This window comes from Rhinolophus ferrumequinum, chromosome 13 (genome assembly GCF_004115265.2).
Source record: "Rhinolophus ferrumequinum isolate MPI-CBG mRhiFer1 chromosome 13, mRhiFer1_v1.p, whole genome shotgun sequence".
Taxonomy (NCBI): domain Eukaryota; kingdom Metazoa; phylum Chordata; class Mammalia; order Chiroptera; family Rhinolophidae; genus Rhinolophus; species Rhinolophus ferrumequinum.
In genome coordinates, this window is record NC_046296.1 from 41,073,563 (window position 1) to 41,088,603 (window position 15,041).

The 15,041-nt window shown below is 45.4% G+C and overlaps 1 non-coding gene and 1 pseudogene across 1 annotated transcript; both read left to right on the top strand.

Annotated features, from left to right (window-relative positions):
- Positions 1-605: 605 nt before the first annotated feature.
- Positions 606-1,450, top strand: LOC117033372 (60S ribosomal protein L6-like; annotated as a pseudogene).
- An 11,280-nt stretch (positions 1,451-12,730) lies between these two features.
- On the top strand, positions 12,731-12,804 carry TRNAK-CUU (transfer RNA lysine (anticodon CUU)). The gene has a single exon. It is a non-coding gene; the product is annotated as a tRNA-Lys (tRNA).
- Positions 12,805-15,041: the final 2,237 nt, after the last annotated feature.

Consider the following 15,041-nt stretch of genomic DNA (forward strand, 5'->3'; position numbering starts at 1 on the left):
TTCTCGTGCTGGTGGAGTTCTCATGAATCTTAGTTTAATGAGGAAAACTGAGACTCTGAGAAGGTAAGTAATTTATCCAGGCTTATCCAGCTTGTAAGAAGTGGTACTAGGGTCCAAACCCCGGTCTAGCTGACCCCAGAACCTAGCCATGGTTGGCTGGGATTGCGTATTCTGCCCACACCTCTGCTGTCACTGGTCCCAACCCCACCCTCACCTGCCTCCTAGTCCTCTTAGCTCTTAGCAAAGCATGTCCCTCCTTCCTAACCTTGACTCCCATCTTTTCCACTAGGTAAATACTCTCCTTCTGGCCCTCCTCTAGTCCTATCTCCAGGAAACTCTCCAGAAGAGAGCTCCTAAAGCTTACTTGTCTCAGCCATCCATTTGTCAGGCCTCAATACCATCGGGTGCCACCATATGAATTTATACTGTGTGCCATGAGCATAGACGGCGGAAATGTCTGAACGCCTGAGGTGGACCACGTGCTCCTTGGTGCGCTACGTCTTTGCACCACTCCCCATACACTGTGCCCGACACACTCAGGAATGATGAGCATCTGGGCGTGGCTAGTTTAAATAGCGTCAGCAACCTCTTTGCCATATTGCAAGATGGCGGGTGACAAAGCTCAGAAGCCGGACACGAAGGAGAAGAAACCTGAAGCCAAGCAGGCTGATGCCAGTGACCAGGTAAAGAAGGGCAACCTCCAAGCCTAAGAGGGGGAAGCCCCACTGCAGCCGAAACCCTGTCCTGGTCAGAGGAATCCGCAGATATTCCCGATCAGCTATGTATTCCCAAAAGGCCATGTACAAGACGAAGTATTCAGCAGCTAAATCCAGGATTGAAAAGAGAAAAAGCTACTTTTCTCTTGCTACTGTCACAAAACCAGTTGGTGGTGACAAGAATGGTGGCACCCGAGTGGTTAAACTTTGCAAAATGCCTAGATACTATCCTACTGAAGACGGGCCCTAAAAGCTGCTGAGCCATGGCAAGAAGCCCTTCAATCAGCATGTGAGAAAACCTGGGGCCAGCATCGCTCCCGGGACCATTCTGATCATCCTCACTGGGCGCCACAGAGGCAAGAAGGGGTTTTTCCTGAAACAATTCGCAGTGGCTGGTGACGTGACTGGATCTCTGTCCCTCCATCGAGTTCCTCTGCATAGAACACAACAGAAATTTCGCATTGCCACCTCCACCAAAATTGATATCAGTGCCGTGAAAATCCCCAAACAACTCACTGACACTTACTTCAAGAAGCAGCAGCTGCATAAGCCCAGCCACCACGAGGGTGACACAGAGAAAGAGAAATACGAGATGACAGAGCAGCGCAAAATTGATCAGACGGCCATGGACTCGCAAATTCTGCCAAAAATCAAAGCTGTTCCTCGGGCCCAGGGCTACCTCCACTCTGTTTGCTCTCATAAATGGGGTTTAGCCTCACAAACTGGTGTTCTAAATTTATCATGAGGAACCTAATTAAATGCCTGATCTGTTAAAAAAAAAAAAAAAAAAAAAAAACAAACAAAAAAAAACAAATGGTATTATCAAGTTCAGCAGGTATTTATTTAACATCTACTATGTGCCGTCTGCTGTGCGAGGTCCTTTCACACACATCACCTCACCTAAGTCTGTTTAAACTGCTCCTGCGTGTTCTCTGGCTTCTCTGTTGTCACGGTGTATGCGGTTATAGCCTTTGTGTCCTTATGGGACAAAAACTGATTTTCATGAGTCTTATGATAAACAAAAACAAAAGAACATGTTTCCTGAGAAGTAGGCAGCTACTTACACGTTACAGCTTGAAGAGAATTTAGGCAGGATTCCTCCCTTCCAAAATGTCCATCCCACTGACTGTCATTACACCATTATAGATTTTACTCTCTTCGACAAAATATTTTATTGCTCCTCCGAGGTCCCTCTGAAAATGCACCCGCTCCCCAACTTCCCCATGAACATTAAGCCTTATTATCAGTAGACATGGTAACTGAGAGTCAGGAGGGATGGGACACAGGACAAGTACTTGGGGTTAAGGAATACGTTCCAACTCCTAAACATGGCTCAGAATACCTGTCATGATCTCCTGCCTGCTTCCCCAGCTTTATCTTTCATCACTTTTTACATACAGCCTTTGCCACGCTATCAACCTGTACTATCCAGCATCTTTCATCCCCTTCATCATGTCCTGCTCTTGTTTGCTTTCTGGACTTTACACATACTGTGCCCACTCCTTTGGCTGCCTATCTTCTAGTCACTCTTTAAATTTCAGTTCAGACACCACTTCCTCCAGGAAGCCTTCCCTATTCCACTAAGCCTGGGTTTGATGCCCCGGCCATGCATCCCCATAACTCCTTGTCCTTTCCTCCTCCTAACATATAATGCACTGCATCATATGATGGTTTATTAGCCGTATCCACATTGACTGGGAGTTCCAAGAGCATAGGTGCCCTGTTGGACTTTTCACTATCCCAACACTACCTGGTACATAGCAGTCAGTCAAGGAATGGTCATTGAATGAATCAATAGTCTGGGCCTGAATGGACCAATGGGAGTACTGGGGACAGACTTCACCTCCTTCACATGTTGTCAGGGACTTGCCTTGCTTGAGCTCCATGCAGTTTTCCTAACTCCAGAGAAGCCCCTGCTAAAAAAACTGTACTATAGATCCCAAAGGATTCCGAGAAAGAGAATAATTCCATACAGCCCATTCCCAAGCCTAGACGCACAACTCAGACAACATGTCATTTTCTTCTGATGGGAGACAATGTGCCTGGGAGTCCATGTGTCCCTGTCAGAAGTTCTAGAAAATACTGTAAACCACCAATACTGGATTAGCATGGATGGGGTTCCTAGGATCATGGGTGAAATTATAAAGGTGATCTTGGAGCCAGTGGTCAGATTCCCATTGTACAAAAGGTGGGAAGACAAAGACGGTCGTTGAATCCCTGAGACATGTGCTTTGGAGAGACTAAGATCTCTGGCTGACGCAGGAGAGCCATGGGGGCCAGGTGCTCCATGTTAGGTAATGCGGGCAGCACCGGTCATGCTATGCTTTGTCGCTTCCAGGGAGTCATGGTCCAGGTGTCTGGGAAGAGGAAGAAAGGAACTCAATAGAGCAGGCGGTTGGCGGCGCTGCCACATTGTTCTTCTATGCAATACTCTTGAAGCATTTTCAGTGTTGTGCATCTGACACTGTCACGTATTGGGCACATGAAGGTAAGTAGAATCCAGTCCCCGGCCTTGAGAAGCTCTCAGTCTCAAGTGCAGACAGTTCTGTGTAAGGGCTGTAATAGGCCCCTCCCACCCCCATGCCTGGGGAGGATTTATGGAAAGAAGAGGCATTTACCTGGGTCTAGAAAGGTGAGAGCTGTGATTCTGGCTTTATCTCTTTGCCTCCAAGTTCTGTTGAGGAAATAGTGCGCCTGAAGGGCCAAGGACCGTGTTTTACTTCACTTTGTGTCCCCGATTACCGGGAAGAATGAATGGCACAGAGTAGGTATTTAATAAATGTACATTATATGAAGAAATGAATGAGTGAACTAATTAAACAAAATTGACTGTAAAGAACTCTAATTTCGGAGTAGAAGCAGGCAAAACAAATTTAGGAGATTCAGGTAGAACAAAAAACCAGAGTGAGTGAGGCAGAATAGGAAAAACAACCCTCTATATCGAACTCGTTGCTGAGATTGCAGCAAGTCTGCTGGGAGTCTCTGCTGTCTCCTGTCCCTCTCTGCTGTCTGGGAGGGCTGAGGGCTGAGGATGTCTTTGGTGACGATGCTATTGAGTCTGCAACCTGGGCAGGAAGGCTGCTTCCTGGAGAAAGTTAGCAATACCTATAATCAGATAACATAGGATGTTTTCCCGAAAATAAGACCTAACCGGAAAATAAGCCCTAGCATGATTTTTCAGGATGACATCCCCTAAACATAAGCCCTAATATGTCTTTTGGAGCAAAAATTAATACAAGACTCAGTCTTATTTTTGGGGAAACACGGTACATCACTACAGAAAGCCCTCTAAACCCTGCAGATTTCATGGTGACGGGCCACTTCCTGCAACTCCAGTTTCCAACCAGCAGAGTGAGACCTGAATGATTTTATGTGGATCTCAGGTCACTTTTGGGTCTCCTCAGATTATTCTCAAGATGGGGAGGGAATGATGAAACCCCAGGGTCAAGATCTCTGCTTTTAATGTCACCTTTGCCACCAGCACCATTATCTCAACTTTTTTTATTTTTTACGAAGAAGTTACCATCCCTTTCTTGTTGACCTGGCCCACTTATAAATAAACAGAATAACATTCTACGTTCATTGTCATTGAAAACTGGGAAAACACAGAAGCCATATTTTCTGTCATTACCACTGTCAAGGAGAAAATCAAGGTCATAACAGGTTTTTCCAAGATTGTATTAAGGGATTAATGTAGCTTAATCACATTCAATTTACTTTCTAGGTTAACTAAGTAATAAAAGCTGATAATTTTTCATCAAAAGTTTTAAGTACAATCTGCATATACATGACTTTGAGAATAGTTTAATCCCTTACCTTCAACATACAACTATATTCTAATGTCATTATCTCCAATTTGGAATAATGTCATTATCTCAAAATCCAGTCAAAAAAAAGGAAAAGAAAAACCTAAATATATAACAAATGACGAGTGATTAAATAAATTATGGTATGTCCATGCAATGAGATATTTAGCAGATGGTACGGATTTAAAATGATGGTATAGATTTGTATGGATATGAAAAGATATTTAAGACATATTAATAAGTGAAAAAATAAGTTATAAAAAGCTTGTCGATATATACGTCCATGTGGATAGTGACATACACAGAAAAAAAAGGCCTGGGAAGACATATATTAACACGTTAGATGTTGGGAGTGCCAGGTTGCATCTTCATGGATAATTTTGATTTTGTTTTTCTATCTCTAGTCTTAATTTGTATGCAATGAGCAATACAGGAGTAATCGTAAAAAGTCTTTCTTGATGAGTCTCCTGGATGATTTTAAAAGCAGACGGCCTGACCCTGAGGTTTCATCAACCCCTCCCTATCCTGAGAATCGTCTGAGAGCCCCAAAGGTGATCTGGAACAGGTGACATGACCATGCTGGGTCACACACATGCTGCTTGGAAGTTGGAGTGGCAGGAAGCTGGCAATTGCAGTAAAATCTGCTGTGCTTGGAAGGTTTCTTGGATAACAACATATAGTTCTGGCGGCAGGCATGGCTGACTTCCTCCTTCCTGCCCTTGTTTCCAGAGTCAATGGGGGCACCATCAGGTGATTGTACTGGTGACTGGGAGGTGAGAGCTCTTCCAGACATCAGAAGTGGTCCAGGTCAGCTCTGATAATGCGCCCCCACCTGCCAGTTTAATTTCCTCTCCTTCTCCAGTCTAGTCTAACTCAATCAGGGGTGAGCTTGGGCTGGGAGCAGATCACTTTACTCACCATTATTGCACTGTCTGCATTTACCTCCTGCCCCAGAGGCCAGCTCACTTTTCCTCTGTAAATTATTTATGTACAAAAGTTCAGAAAAGATCCTTGATCTTCTCAAAATTCCTCCAGGGTGTTGCCGCCAGCATTTTAACTCTCTCCCTCTGCTGTCTTCCTGACATCTTCCCTAGCTCTGGGTCTTTCATCTACTTCTCAGGCTGGAGTTTGGGGGAAGTGGGGAACTGAGTTGAGCGCGTCAGTTCCCAAAGAACCAGGCCATTGGGCTAGGTATTTAGCAATAGCACGGCGTCTCTCTCCGCCCAGGGGCCTCCAGAGTCATGCTGAGCTAGCCGCTCCATCAAAGAGAAGGATAGGGGAGCTCTTTCTCACTCAGCCCTTTTCTCATACATGCCAACGAGTACCCCCATTCACGTGTACACAGAGGAATACACCACATCCAGAAATGACATGCATACTGTCAGGCATACATGCATGCTGCATAGACAGACACCAACATGTGTTCTCGGCATCCATACCTGTAAGTATATACACATACATAACACGCATGCATTCGAAGGCACATACAACATACAGACACACACAGACACAACTGCGTTTTCACACACGCAGCCGTCAATACGCGCACACATAGTTAGTCGCACAACACGGACACGAGCACATATAAATCTACTACAGGCAGAGAAGATGGCTGACAGATCATCTATCACTAGACAGAGACCATTGCCACCCACCCTGACACTGGGATTGCTTTGTTTTGTAGGAGGTTTTTGTAGAAAGTTGGCTGTGCCTTTGACAATGAGTTCAGCCCTCTTCTGCTTCCGCCCAGCCCCCTCCCCGCCACCCGCTTTCTCCTCCCTATGGCTTGTAGCCCCACTTTTCATCCATAGCTGTGGCTGGCCACGGGGAATGCTAATCGCCATGGCAGGAACTGTTTCCCCGTTTACATCCCTCTGTCTCCCCCGAATGCCATTTTAGACTCTGCCAAGCAGCAGAGGAGGCCCGCTGTGTGGGCCCTTGTGAGAGGAATGAGCTGGAGGACATTTGGAGTGTGAAAAAGACTCGTCGCGAAGTGAGTCTCCATTCCAACAGCCACACACAAGATGCACATAATTGCTTTTAGCACAGTGGGATGGATAGAGATACAAAAGGTCAAATCAAGGATTTGTCCCATAATATCTTTGCTAAGCAGCAGCGTCAGACGTTGGAAAAGCATATTCATGAATTGAGTTGCCAGAGTGTGGGGCAGGCTTTTCAGAGATGACTGTATGTTCCCTCTTTGAGGTGTACCTGCCGTGGTGATTGGATTCACATGGAGCAAGTGACTTCTCAATGCTCAACAAAGCTCTGCCTGTGAATTGGACTAAATAGACTACTTGGCAGGCAGCTGAGATAACTATGATAAGTGAATTTCATAGTTGCTCCCACTCCCCTTATGCCTAAAGCTACTGGAAAATGCAGGATAAAGACCATACTCCTGAGCGTGGCATTCAAGGCCTGCCACCATCTGACCCAAATCTATCTGTCTAGACAATCCCCAACGTGAACATTGAATGTCTACTCCACCCCGCCTGTCACTGGTCTGAAAGCATCATGAGACTCACTGCTTTGGGGACCCTGTCCATGGTATTCCCAAGAGTGTACTGTCCTCCCTTAGCCACTTGAATGCTAGTTGTTATTCAAGCTTGACTCAAGTCCTAATTCCACCAGTCCTTTCCTTGTCCCCCTCCCTAGAAGGGACTGTGCCATTTTTGGAAGAAGGAGGGCAGCAGGATATTAGAGAAAGAAGGCAAGCCTGAATCCTGTGATCTGACTTAAATATTAACGAGCTCACTCAGGCTGGTGTGTTGACAACCGTCTGGATGGCAGGGAGGGGAGCAGAAGCAGAATGCAGTTCGGAGGCTATTTCTGTCATCCAGGGGAAGGAAAGGGATGATTTAAGCCAGAGGAATAGCCGCGGAGGTGGTGAGCAAAGGTAGACTCAGTTATATTTTGAAGATAGATCTGAAAGGAATTGTCCGAGGACTGCTTGTGGAGTGTAGTAAAAAAAAGTTGTAGAGGACCACAAGATTTTTGGCCTAAGCATTTACATATGCAAAAAGAACAAATGTGGATGGTGGATATTAAGAATCCAACTTTGGATATACTTAAGGTTCCTATTATACATCCAAGTAGAGATGTCAAGATTGAGAGGGACAAGTAGTAAGCTACCAGGACAGGTGGTATCCTGAAAGAAAGTATTTCAAGGAGGAAAGCATGATCAGCCATGGGAAATATAGCAAATAGGCCTAGTCACATGAAAACTAAGAGCTGACCATCACATTAACTATTTGGAGGTCTTTGCTGACTGGGGCAAGTGTGGTTTTCTGAAGTCGTGGATGTAAAAGTCTGAACCAGAGTGGTTTCAAGAAGGAAGAGTGAACTTTTGGGAAGTTTTGCAATAAAGGGAAGCAGTGCAATGAGGTAGCATAGAGGAATCAAAACAGGATTATTTTTATGGGGGAAAAAGGTATTGTCTTCAAAACATATTTGAGTATACCCTCTACTCCCTTCTGTTCCTCTCACCCAGAGAAAGGAACTGCTTTAGGGTTTACCAACATGAGGTGCCTGGTTGAGCTCTCCGTGATTAAAGGAATCCCCTTTCCAAGTTTCTCTCAAAACCAGGATGACTCTTTCTTATTTTAAGCCCAGTCCTGTGGCTCCGGCCACCGCGACCTTTCTCCTGCCCAATATTATGGCCAATTTACCACTCTTTCTTCCAAATTGCTCTCTAAACCCGTGAAGGAAAGGGGACCTTTTACAGAAGAGTCATATATTATTCTCCAGTAAGGAATACTGGCAAATCACAGAGTTTTTCCTAGCAACTTAAAAAATTAAAAATTTAATGTTCTTCTTCATAGGGGAAAAAACAATATCTGGCACATCAACTGCAGAGATGTTAAGTGCATTTTCAGTTTTCAGAAAATACACTGTGTGTCAGGTACATAATGTCATTGGCCTGCTGTGTGGAGCGAGCGAGTATGAGGGGCTCTGTCATGTCTCCATTATTACCAACCCCCATTGGGGTTTAATCACATTCAGGGCGATTTGCAACTATGGTTTCCCATTTCAAATCACATTAGGCTAAAATTAAGCCTGTAACTTACACTTTGGGATGTAAATATGCAACATTTTCCGTCAGGTATTACACTGGTTAAGTTGCTTCTGTGCAATGTAAAGGGAAAAAAGCATTAAAATATCCAACTTAGTGTGAGAACTTGAGAACCACCGGCTTTGTAATTTTCTTAAAGGTCATCTCCAGTAGGGAAAGACCTGGGAGGGCCACTCATCTTTCATTGGCTTTATGGTTGGAATCCTGTCAATCTCATACCATGTCTGTGAAAAGGTCAGTTGCCCCTCTCATGGCAATGAGTCTTTTTTGAAATGGCAATTTGGAGTTGGCTCCTGGGTCCCCTGTGGTCTCTGACATCACAGAGGGCTGCCATTTAGAGTTGCACAATGGTTGTGAATGGTGCCTCCTGGTGTTGTGCAGTGCACAACCTACACAACCACAGGCAGCTGCCCTGCTTCCGGAAGCTGACATGGGTAGAAGAGAATGGCAGAGTGCAAATACTTGCACTTTCTTTCCCAATAGTGGTCCTGCCTTTATGGACACTGAGTCCCTCTCTGCTCCGTTCCAAAGGAGAGGGCTGAGGGCACTCAGTGTGTTACTACCGTCCTGCTGATATTGACCGCTGGGTTTGGAACCATGAGGCACAAAGGAACATGCAACCCAACCGTGGGCTCGCTTTACTCCTATTTGCTCAGAAAAATGGCTCCCGGGTCCCCACACAGGAAGCACCAGAATCTCGTGATAGCCAGAGAACCCATGCCCTGCACACCCCAGCGGAGGCTGAATCGCCAGCAACCACTGCTAAAGAAGTACCTCAACACCCAGGCATTCAGGACACCTTTCTGTCTCCTTTCCTTGCCTCCTCCACAGTCTTCTGGGGTTTTCCTATAGGTCTGCCCTCTCTCCCATCATGGAGAGCACTCAGTTCCTTGAGGTCCCTGAGGAGGTTTTCAGTCTCTCAGAGGGAAACATTTATTAGGATGGTACAAAAGTAATTGCGGTATAAAAGGTTGAAAATAATTGCAAAACCCGCAATTACTTTCGCACCAACCTAATAAAAAGTAATAATAGCCTTTCCCTTATTAAGATCAGTTATAGCTTACCAAAGACCCTAGTTATGGACTGAATGTGTGTGTCTCCCCCAAATTCATATGTCGAAACTCTAATCCCCAATGTGATGGTGTTTGAGAGGTGTAGTTGACCCTTGAACAATGCCGGGGGGTGGAGAGGTGGTTAGGGGCGCCAACTCTGGCCCCTCCAGTCAGACATCCATATATAACATTTGACTCCCACAAAACCTAACTACAGTCGTCCCTGAGGCTCAGTTTTAGCTTCCTCCATCCATCCTGGCCCCTCCACTCCAATGTGACCAGAATTTCCACTTTACAGAGAGTGAATTACTGTTAGTCAGTTCTCACAAGACCAAATACGACCACTTAAATGTGATTCTGGAAAAAGAGAGGCACTGCCTTGTTTTTCACAGCTTCCCGCTCCGTGGTCTCTGACCCTGAGGGGTTCAGTGTTCACTGAGCTGATTCTTGCTGCAGAGTTTCTGCCTCCCTTTGACGCTTCCCCAGCCAGCGCTGTACCCGCCCTCCTTCCCTCCATGTCCTCAATCCCCAGGTTGTGGAGCCTTTATGAAATCATCTCTGGTCTAATCGAATCTCCAACAAGCAGCCTTTTTTGCTGCTTTCTCTCTGACAAGCCTGATTTATCTTGATGTGTCGACCTTTGGGATGCCGAGGATGTGCTGACCTCTTTGGGGAGCTTGGCTTTTGTGGTGCTTGGGAACCCCCTCCCTCTCCTGAGGGCTGTATCAGCCTATTCTTCATCACAGTTGAGCCTACTTTGCTACAAAGGACCTGGGAGGGCAGCCCATGTTGTGACTAAAGCTGTGAATATCTGCCCTTTCTTAGGAGGTCTTTCTCTCTCCCCAGCTGCCTACTGGGCAAGAGCCAGGGGCCAGCGGTAGGGGTGGAAACCTCCACGGCCACCGCAAGCAGTTAGCTTACAGTCCTTTAGACTCTGGTCATGCTGATCAAAGGGGCAAAACATTATGTATCATTTCATGTTTGTTATATTATAATCATATATCATTTTGTATTAGTTTGCCCGGACTGGCATAACAGAATACTACAGATTGGGTGGCTTAAACAACAGAAATGTATTTTCTCACAATTCTGGTGACTGGAAGTCCAAGATCAAGGGGCCGGCAGAGTTGGTTTCCTCGGAGGCCTCTCTCCTCGGCTTGCAGATGGCCACCCTCGTGCTGTCTCTTCATATTGTCCTCCCTCTGCATGCACCCCTGGTGTCCATGTGTCCAAGTATCCTCTTCTTATGAGGACACCAGTCAGATTGGAGTAGAGCCCGTCCTATCAGCCTCATTTTACCTTAATCACCTCTGTCAAGGCCCCATTTCTGAGGCAATGGGGGTTAGGTCTTCAACATACGGATTTGTTGGGGGCACGCAATTTAGCCCATAATGATATTATTCCCCAATCTCATTATTAACTTGCACTCAGGTCACAGAAAAAAGAAATTTCTCAAATTGCAGTGTGGGAGATTTCAGCTGAATGTAAGAAAGGTTCAGGCATATCCCAAATTGAGATTCTGGAGTCGAATCGATTGGGGGTAAGAACAAGGAATAAAGATGAAGCAGGCATCCTAGAAAACATACATTCCCATTTCTAGAATTAAGAGGTTAAACTAAGTGATTCTTCATTCTCCACCTTAATTCATTCAATCATTCATTTAGCATTCACTAGCCCTCGCCATGAGCCAGACACCAGGAATCCAGAAGTAAAGCAGCAAAGGTTCTTACCCCCAAAGAGGACTTACATATATTGATATCTAAACCCTGGGTGGGATGGGAGGAAGGCAGGAGCAGCTGAAAGAAGTGTTAAGAATACTGTGAGGCTTGAATGTTAACGAAACCACAGATGACAATACAGGCTTGCTGGTACTCAGCCGTCCCAACTCTCAGGGCAGGGCCCTCTATTGGACAGAAACTTGCATAAAATAACCTCCCCAGCCTTGGGACATCTTGAGCCTGCCCAGGGAAGCTGGAGACATTTCTAAGCTTGACACCTGGGGCAGGTAGGTGGGAGGAGGGTGTGGCTGGCACTGCAGTGGAGTCACCATAGCCACAAGCCATGAGGTTTGGGGACCCAATAGGCTCTGGCCTGATGCCACTGTAGCTGCAGGCAGGCAAGCAGGCTTCCCAAATCACATGCCTCTTCTCTTTGCTCCCACCACCGAGGCTCAGTCACACCCTTCCTGGGGAGCCTACCAGATGCCCTGGGGTTCTCCTTCAGAATGTAGAGCGGCTAGAAGGGTAGGGAAGGGCTGCCAGTGTCAGAAGCTTCTGTCTCAAAGGTGCCAGACACATCCATCTGGAAGGTAAGTCTGCCATCTAGTGTCCAAGCTGGGAGGTGCAGAGGCAAACAAGCTCTCTTGTGCACCGTTGGCTGCACTCAGCCTGTGGCATATTCTTTGGCCACCCTCCATGAGGGCAAACCACTCTGCTTTCAGAGTGGGCTTGACTTTTTTAAGAAACAGTTTAAAATCATTCTAAGCTAAATGGTTATTGATGAGAATAAAAAGAAATAACATTTTTCTCTGTGGTTTGTAACCATCTAAAGGCAGGTGACTATTTTGAAGAATACATATATATATATATATACACACACACACAAATATATATATATATATATATATATATATATATATATATATATATATATATATTTTTTTTTTCAATTAGTGTCTTGAGGGAATTAAATCTCATTATTTAAAAGCCAACAATGTATATCATGGAATCCTATGAAAGCACCTTTTTATAAGAATTTAAAATACATCTCCCCCCAGAAAAGAATGTTGGTGCCACTTTTTCCACGCAGGCCCATCTTTTCTAAGAAAGGAAATACTTGTACTTCCTTTTACTTGTAGGTCTGTTTGCTTTATGATACTGCTGAGTAGGGAGTTGTCCACACAGCCTGATGGAGCCCAGTCTTCCCTGAAGTCCTGTCCCTCAGAGCTGAGTATTAAACCGAGACATTGGGCCCTGCCTGCAAGACTGTTTGTCATGGGCTTTCTTGAGAAGACTTTAGATCTAGGAGGGACACTAGGCAGGAGATCAGCTCTGTTCTTGTTTCTCAAAAAAGGTGTGGAGGGGCGGCCCGTTAGTTCAGTTGGTTAGAGCGCGGTGCTCTTAACAACAAGGTTGCTGGTTCAATCCCCGCATGGGCCACTGTGAGACGCGCCCTCCACAACTAGACTGAGTTGGAGCTGATGGGTTGTGGAAAAACACACTTAAATAAATAAAAGATTTTGGGTTTTTTTTCAAGATTTTATTGGGGAAGGGGAACAGGACTTTATTGGGGAACAGTGTGTACTTCCAGGACTTTTTTCCAAGTCAAGTTGTTGTCCTTTCAGTCTTAGTTCCAGCTCCAGGTCCAGTTGCCGTTGCTAGTTGCAGGGGGCACAGCCCACCATCCCTTGCAGGAGTCGAAACCGGCAACCTTGTGGTTGAGAGGATGTGCTGTAACCAACTGAGCCATCCGGGAGGCAGCTTAGCTCAAGGTGCCGCGTTCAATCTTAGTTGCAGGGGGCGCTGCCCACCATCCCTTGCGGGACTCGAGGAATTGAACTGGCAACCTTGTGGTTGAGAGCCCACTGGCCCATGTGGGAATCAAACCAGCAGCCTTCGGAGTTAGGAGCATGGAGTTCCAATCACCTGAGCCACCGGGCCATCCCCAATAAAAGATTTTTTTAAAAAAAGGTGTGGAGCCCAGTGCCCAAGCCAGGGTGACAAAGGGCCTGGAATCCATCTGAGGATACAGAGGAAGACACCAGAAAGTCAAAGCATCAGAGACTCAGATATTTGGTCTCTGGGGTCAGTGGTTGAATGGCCACTGCTTCCCTGAAGAGAAAAAGGAAAGCCATAGCCTCAGACTGAGGCTGACTGGGGTGGGAGAGGCTAAAGAGAGCCATTCCCAAACCAGCAAAGCCAGTTCCTGGAGGTTAGTCCTCATGTGCTAAGCAGCCCTGAGCTCCCTGTGTTCTGAGAAAAGGCCCCTCCTGCAACTCCTTACAGCCCCCCTTTCCTGGAGCAAAAGGTAGACCCCTTTCCTAGGATACCCATTGACTTCAACATTATCGGAGCACAAAGGGTCCCTTCGGTTGGAGCAAGCCTAAACGAATCTTTTTAAAGATGGACCAAGGCCAGGCCAACTCTCACTTGACCCTGAGTGCTTGGCAAATCCATTATTCCCTTGATTAGCAGTATTCTGGAGCTGGAAAAGTCCCAGCTAATAAATACAGAAGGCATAAAAGAATTTTTAAAAAATTACTAACACTCCAATGAAACAATGGACCTAGGTAACAATCATCAATGGATGCTAAAAATCAAGGTGAAAGGTTAACAGGAAACTGTGGGCTGACACTACTGAAATGCACTGATCAAACTTGGAATCGATAAAAGAGAAATAACAAGATAGTATATGCCTCATGGTAACAGCACCACTGGTGCCTAAGTATATCGATATTGGATCTAATCAAGGCCCTAAATGTAACTACGAGTTTACAGGAAAGACAGAGGACAGAGGAACATGTTACCTGACGCCACAAGAAAGCAATCAGACAAATACAGAACACAAGACATTAATCAGAACAAATGACCTGATCCTCCCTCAAATCAATGGAGGGGGTGGACTGCTTCGGGATAAAAGAGACCAAGATACACAATCAGATGCAATATGTGGATTTTGAAAAAAAACAACTAAAAAATATGTCGGGAAATCTGAATATGGATTGGGTTTAGATGATATTAAGGAATTATTGTTAATTTTGTTAGGTAAGTAATGACATTGTGGAATGTAAAAAAAGTCTTATCAATTAGAGATACAAACTGAAATATGTCAGGTAAAATGATAAGCTATCTATTATTTGCTGTAAAATACACTAGCAGGAAAAAAGGGAGGGGTGGATGAAATAAGACTGGCAAGATGTTGGTAATTATTTAAGCTAGGTGATGGATACCTGGTGGCTCTTTTTATTCTAATTTTGAGTACATTTAGAAATTCCCATGATGAAAAGAAGCCTGGAGTCCATCTGAGGACACAGAAAGAGGCGCACACACTCTGGGGTGCCCTTGACTCCTGTGCAGATAATAGTGCATATCCTATTATGTAAAATTCAGCCTCTGTCTGGGGTCTAGGGAGAACAGGTAGACAGAAAGAAGAGGCAAGCAATGCCTGTGGGGAAGTTTAGGAGGCTCTTCCTTCAAACATTTTGGATTTGAAAAGACAACTGAAAACAACACTGAGTTACCACTACTCACCTAATAGAATGGCCCAAACCCAGAACTCTGATGGCATCAAATGCTGACAAGGACATGGAGCAACAGGGACTCTCATTCTTTGCTGGTGGGAAGGCAAAATGGTACAGCTACACTGCAGTATAATGATGGATACACGTTATACATTT